The sequence below is a fragment of the Notamacropus eugenii genome, chromosome 5 (genome assembly GCF_028372415.1).
Source record: "Notamacropus eugenii isolate mMacEug1 chromosome 5, mMacEug1.pri_v2, whole genome shotgun sequence".
NCBI lineage: Eukaryota > Metazoa > Chordata > Mammalia > Diprotodontia > Macropodidae > Notamacropus > Notamacropus eugenii.
The window spans coordinates 206428939-206434978 of NC_092876.1; positions in this window are offsets into that span (position 1 = coordinate 206428939).

Genomic DNA, 6040 nt, shown 5'->3' on the forward strand with positions numbered 1-6040 from the left:
GACTATAAGGAGGATATTATGCAACTAGAAATAATAAAATATGGCTATTTATTGGATATATGAGGAGAATAAGACTGAGATGTTGGGGATGATACTGAAGTTATGAACTCTCATGACTATAACATAATAGTAACCTTAATAGAAAAAAAGAGGAAATTTGGAAGAGGACTGGGTCTCGGTGGGATATAATGAGTTCTCTGGACATGAGTTAGAAATGCTACAGGGCATCCAGTTTGAAATATCTAACAGTCAATTGGTGAAGTGGATGTGAAGTTCAGGAGAGAGAATTGGGTTAGATTTATAGATCTGGGAGTCATTTGCAGAGAAATGATAATTAAACTCATGGGAGCTGACATCTGAATTTGGCTTATTTCCAGATCTCCATGAGCGGGTCTCCAGTTCCACTGTGAACATCAGGTTAACAAGAAGTTTTTAAATATAGAGCAAGTTTATTAATTGGCATGTAAATGATAGTAAAGGTGAGTCCCCTTTGAACTCCAACAGCCAAGTCATCATTACAACCTACTTTCCCCTGAGTGTCATAATCCCCACATAACATTGTCCCAGTAGTCCAGTCCTTGTCTCAAGCTCTCTCAGGTCTCAGGGTCGTTCTGGTGTCAGATGCCAATCTCCATTTCTCTGGGTCTTCATATTGCTCTCTTTTGCCTTAGCATTGACTCTTTTCTCTCCAAGTCTATTATTTTATATTTTAAAAGAAATATTTAATTGTAAATTAAATAATTTAAAATTTTTATTTTTATTCTTAATTACATGTAAATGCAAGTTTTTAACATTCATTTTAAACATTTTTTAAAAATTCATTTTTTAAAAATGTTGAGTTCCAAATCCTTTCTCCCGCCTCCTCAAAAAGACAAGTAGTTTGACATAGATAATATGTGTGTAAGCATTGACTCTCTTTATTCCTGGTTCTTAACCACTTCCATCATTCAGCACAATCTGCCAGTCATCCTAACTCCTGCAATTCTTAGCTTGAACCAAGAACTCCTTGTTGCTCAGCTGCCAGCTACTGACATTGCCACTGCCAACTTTCCTTCCCTGAAACCATGACACCAGGAATCCCCTCATCTCTTTCTCTTGGTCCTGTGCCTGAGGTCTGTGGCATCATGGAGAAGGGTTTCTTGGCCACTTTTGTTGCTGCTCACATCACCCTTTTTGGATGCATTATGAATATTTATATCTTTCATGATCAAGTTCATAACATTAACTCATTAATCAGGCCATATGTTTCTTGAATCTTCTAAGAACAAAACCCAGTTTTAATACAGAGAAGCATGCATACAGCACACATTTCTAGACTGAATGGAGGTACCTCAAACCAGAAGTATCAAACTCAAAGACCTTAGTGGCTAACTAAACTCCCTCATGTGGTTCAAGCCAGATCAAAATATAACTGATAAATGTTTAGCAGAATAAGAAAGAATAAAATATAATACAAATAATGTTAATTTTTGGTTTTCTAAGTCAATATGCTTCTTGTAGAATCCATTTCTATTTGAGTTTGACACTCAATTGTTTCGTGTACTAATGGAAGATAGAAGTGCGATAACACAAAATAACCAACAATGCCATTCCCAAACCATGTATGCTTTGTTACAGAATGAAGCAAAATATTCTCACTCTCTTCCTCCCTCCTCTGTTCCTCTGCCACAATCTTAGTGTGCTAAACATTGGGCACATTCAGGGCTGTGCTGGATAGAGCCAGTTTGCAGAGGTTCATGAGAGCTGATTGTTTAATTTTCAGTGTGAGCATTTATAACTCAGAAACTGGAAAAGGCTACAAATTAGGGATTAATATTTTTATTGTCTAGACAGAAGAAAGTGATATAAAAATATTAATAATGCAGAGCAAATTTAAATATATCATCCATCTTCTATCTCTTTCAGAAAACTGATTGTTAAGCATTTACCAGCACACCACTAGTCATATCCTGTTGGAGAAAGTGTATTTGTCCTTCGCTGCCAAAGAAGACCATGCCATCAGAGAAATGATGACATGACTTGCACTTGACTTTGTTTTGAGTGAGGGAGGGCTGTCCTGGTCACCAGCCTCACTTCTCCTCCACAGCCATCTGAATCCAGTGACCAGATATTCATCAGGATGACTGGAGATGACCCAGGATGAGGCAATTGGGGTTAAATGACTTGCCCAAGGTCACACAGCTAGTGTGTGTCAAGTGTCTGAGGTAAGATTTGAACTCAGGTCCTCCTGACTCCTGCACTAATGCTCTATCCACTGCACCACCTAGCTGCCCCTAATGGAAAAAGTCATCCTTTCTTGAAACAAGACTCCTCCATAGACCTATTTCTTTTCTTTAAAAAATTTGCCATCTTTTGTTTTTACATCACCTACATTTCCCAAGGTATTCCTTTTCTTTCTCTTCTCTCTCAGAGAGCCATCCTTATAACAAAGAATTTAAAAGGGGTGGAGGGAAGCTTACCAAAACTTACCTGTATCTAATCTATATCTATATAAAAATCAACAGTGTTATCTTCAGTGTTCAGTACTCATAGCCCCTCACCTTTGCAAATGAGGGGTATGATGCCTTTTCATTTTTCTTCTTCTAGTCCAAGCTTGGTCATTATAATTTCATAGCATTCAGTCTATTTACTTCATTGTAGTTATTGTATATGCTCTTTTCCTGGTTCTGATAACTTTACTTTGCATTGGTTCTTACGTCTTCCCCTACTTCTCTATATTCATTATATTGTTTCTTATAACACAGTATTATTCCATCATATATGTCTATATGATGCATAGGCATACACACATGTATATGTATGTTATGTATCTATGTATATGTATCACAATTTGTTTACCTATTCTCCAGTCCAGGAGAATTTGCTTTGCTTACATTTTACACAGACCTATTTCCTATCTGGAGGTATAACATAACAGGTAGTTTTGAATTATCTTCATTCTTCTTTGAGAGATGGTACCTCTAACTAATTTCCTCAACTCACCTTCATTTCTTTTGTGAAGCTTTCCTAGATCCCCTCAGCTGTCCATACTCTCTCCTTCCTAAGTTTTCTTTATAATAAGCTTATTCATGCACTATTGTATCCTCTTAGAAGAAGGTACACTTTCGGGTTAACAGTAGGGGATAGTCTCAGGATCCTGCCACAGGGTCTGGAGCCAGCAGGAAGGACAGATGGAGACCAGTTCATCAGATTTCCAGGGTGGCAGTAAAAGAGGAGAGAGTAGCAACCTTCTGGTGCTTCTTTTTCATCTTTACCTTGCTCCAAGGTCTAGACAGATTTTGATCTGGTTACAGGAAGGGTAAAGTTTGAGCAAAGAGCTGGGACAGGAGGTAAGAGCAAAAAGGGCAGCATCTGGGTTCCTTTGGCCTGATAGAAGGCAACAGTAAATCAATAATTTATAAAGGGTCTATTAGGTGCTGGGGCACTATAGATCCAAATACAAGAGTGGAAGTCTCTGCTCTTGAGGATCCTCTCATCTAGCTAGAGGAGACAATGTGTACACATGTAGATATATACAATATATTTAAAATAAATGCAAGATAATTTTTGGGGAAGGCTTTAGAAGCTAAGGGAAATCAAGAAAAGCCTTGAAGGAAATTGGGGATTCCCCGCATACAATTTTTTTACTCATCTGGATGTGTGAACAAAAAAGGTAGGATACTATTATAACATGAGACCTTCTATAGAAATAGGAAATATTTCTTGAGGGTAATGGAACCAAACTCAAGCTTGTCTTCCATCCCTGGATACACTGTAACAATAAACAAAAATTGTAACAATGAAACCAAACCTTGTCTCTCCAGTATTTTTGTTTCCAGTGTACCTCATGTGTTATTTATTTTACTTGGCTTTTAGTATCCAGGTAGAAGCTAAAACTCCGCATAGAAGTAGGGCATATACTCCAACCCAATTTGTCTAGACTCCCAAGGCCAAGATGGATGTAAAAAGTATGTTCTCATTTACAGGAACAATATAGAAATTATTGGTTAGTCTGAATTCTATGCACAGAATAAAGCCAAGAGACAAAGCGTTCTAATGATAAAATGACTGTTGAGAGAAGTTAATATTTTTCTATTTTATTAATAACCAATTATTAAATTAGGTTTGAGGCTTTTCCTTTCTGTTTCTTCATTCAGAGACCAGTCCCTGTAGATGAGGCAGTCAGTGGGTCCGTCTCTGAAGCACGTTGCTGAGAGATGAGACTGCTCAAATCCTCCAGGTACATGCTGTATTCTGAGATCTTGGGGGAACCCTACTCAAGTAGAATGAACAGAATTGAATCTAGGTGAATTCTTGCCCTTAGGAAGTAAGTGCTTGCAGCCCTCCCATTGTGGTCTAGGGTACCCCAGTTTAGGAAGGAGAAAACCAACCAGAGAAGTCTGGTAGAGATATATTCCTTGGTCCAGGATTTTGAAGGCAGCTGAATTGCATGATCAAGTCACATTATCAGTAGGAGGAGCTGAAGACTTTTAGCTCATCTCCTCACTTGAAAGTCTACCCCTCACTAATTGTTCACCAATCATGGTTGATTTTCCACCTGTCAAGGGCACCTTCTTTTCTAAATGTATTTAAGAATTCAGTGATCTCCATGGTTTACCTTTGGTTACCAAGAGAAACCACTGACCATCAATTTATTGATGATTTGCTAGCCTAATTAATAAATCAATTACTAATTACCCAGAAATTCTTTCCAGGTTTTCATCTGTCTCACTGCCATAGTTATAGGGAATCTAAATCAGAGAGGTCTGTTTGACTTAAACATACCTAGGGAGTTAATTTTTTTCCCAAAGGAATTTGAGTGAAGAATGAAAATATAATGGATGATGAGTGGAGCTGGGGTGAGCACTATTTTGGAAAGTGTTTTTTTTCTTTTTAAATGGACCAGTAGATTGTCATCTATAATGGCTTCAGGACAGTCAGAATTCTAGGTGGAGACACTTCCAGTACCATTTCCTCCTGCTTTAGTTGATCTCAGGAGAACTTGGTGTGTCTACACATGATACACTATTCTTTATGAGTGATTTTGGTGACTTGTGAACAAAAGGCTTGATATTAATGAGTACTCAGTTGTTACTTAAGACTTTTTCTCTGTAGATACTTATCAAGTCCTTTGTCTCCTGTTTACTTTGTAGATCTATGTAGTCTGAGGACTCAGCTCCCAGTTAAATCTCCTTTCAGGTGACTGCATGGGAATATGGTCCCTCAGCACATGTGTCTGACTTCTGTTGTTAGTTCAGCCACTGTTGGGGGAGACATCTGAAGAGATTTCTTCAGGAACAAAGGTAGTTACTTTGCTGTGAGAAGATCTGGCTTCAAGGGGGAGAAAGCTTTATGCTTTATTTGCATAAGGATTTCATTACTACAGCATCACCAAGGGGATGGTGAGAACAAGAAAGCATATCTCAAGTGCAGAACTTGAGATTACCTGTTAATATTAAAGCACTTCACTGCTGCCACACCTGGGGCCACAAATGATAGTTTGTTCCCTGTTAATGTGAAAGGTCTTCTAGGATGGCAGTTTTTTAACCTAGGGTCTTTGGACAGAGGGTCTATGAACTTGTATGGGGAAAAATAGTTCTATCTCTCTGTCCGTCTGTTTGTGTATCTATCTGTCTGTCTTCTGGGCCAAGGTCTCCCACTGTATCCTGGGCTTTCTCCATTCATCCTGACTGTTATCTGGCCACTGGACCCAGGTGAGTTTGGAGGAGAAAATGAAGCGGGTGACTTTGCACAGCCTTCTCTCACTCAAATCAAAGTGAATTGCAAGTCATGTCATCATCTCCCTGATGAGGTCCTTTTTGAGAATGAAGGCCAAATCACACACATCTGTCTCTACTTCTATCTATCTACACGTACATCTATCATCTATCTACACCTCTATCTATCATCTATTTATACTTCTATCTTTTCACTAACCTCAGACTGGAAACTTCTATTTTCTTCATTTATTAGTTAAATTAATTAAAAACAAATTATTTCACAGAGGGTTCTATGGATTTCACTATAATGCCAAAGATATCTCTTACACAGATTTTAGATA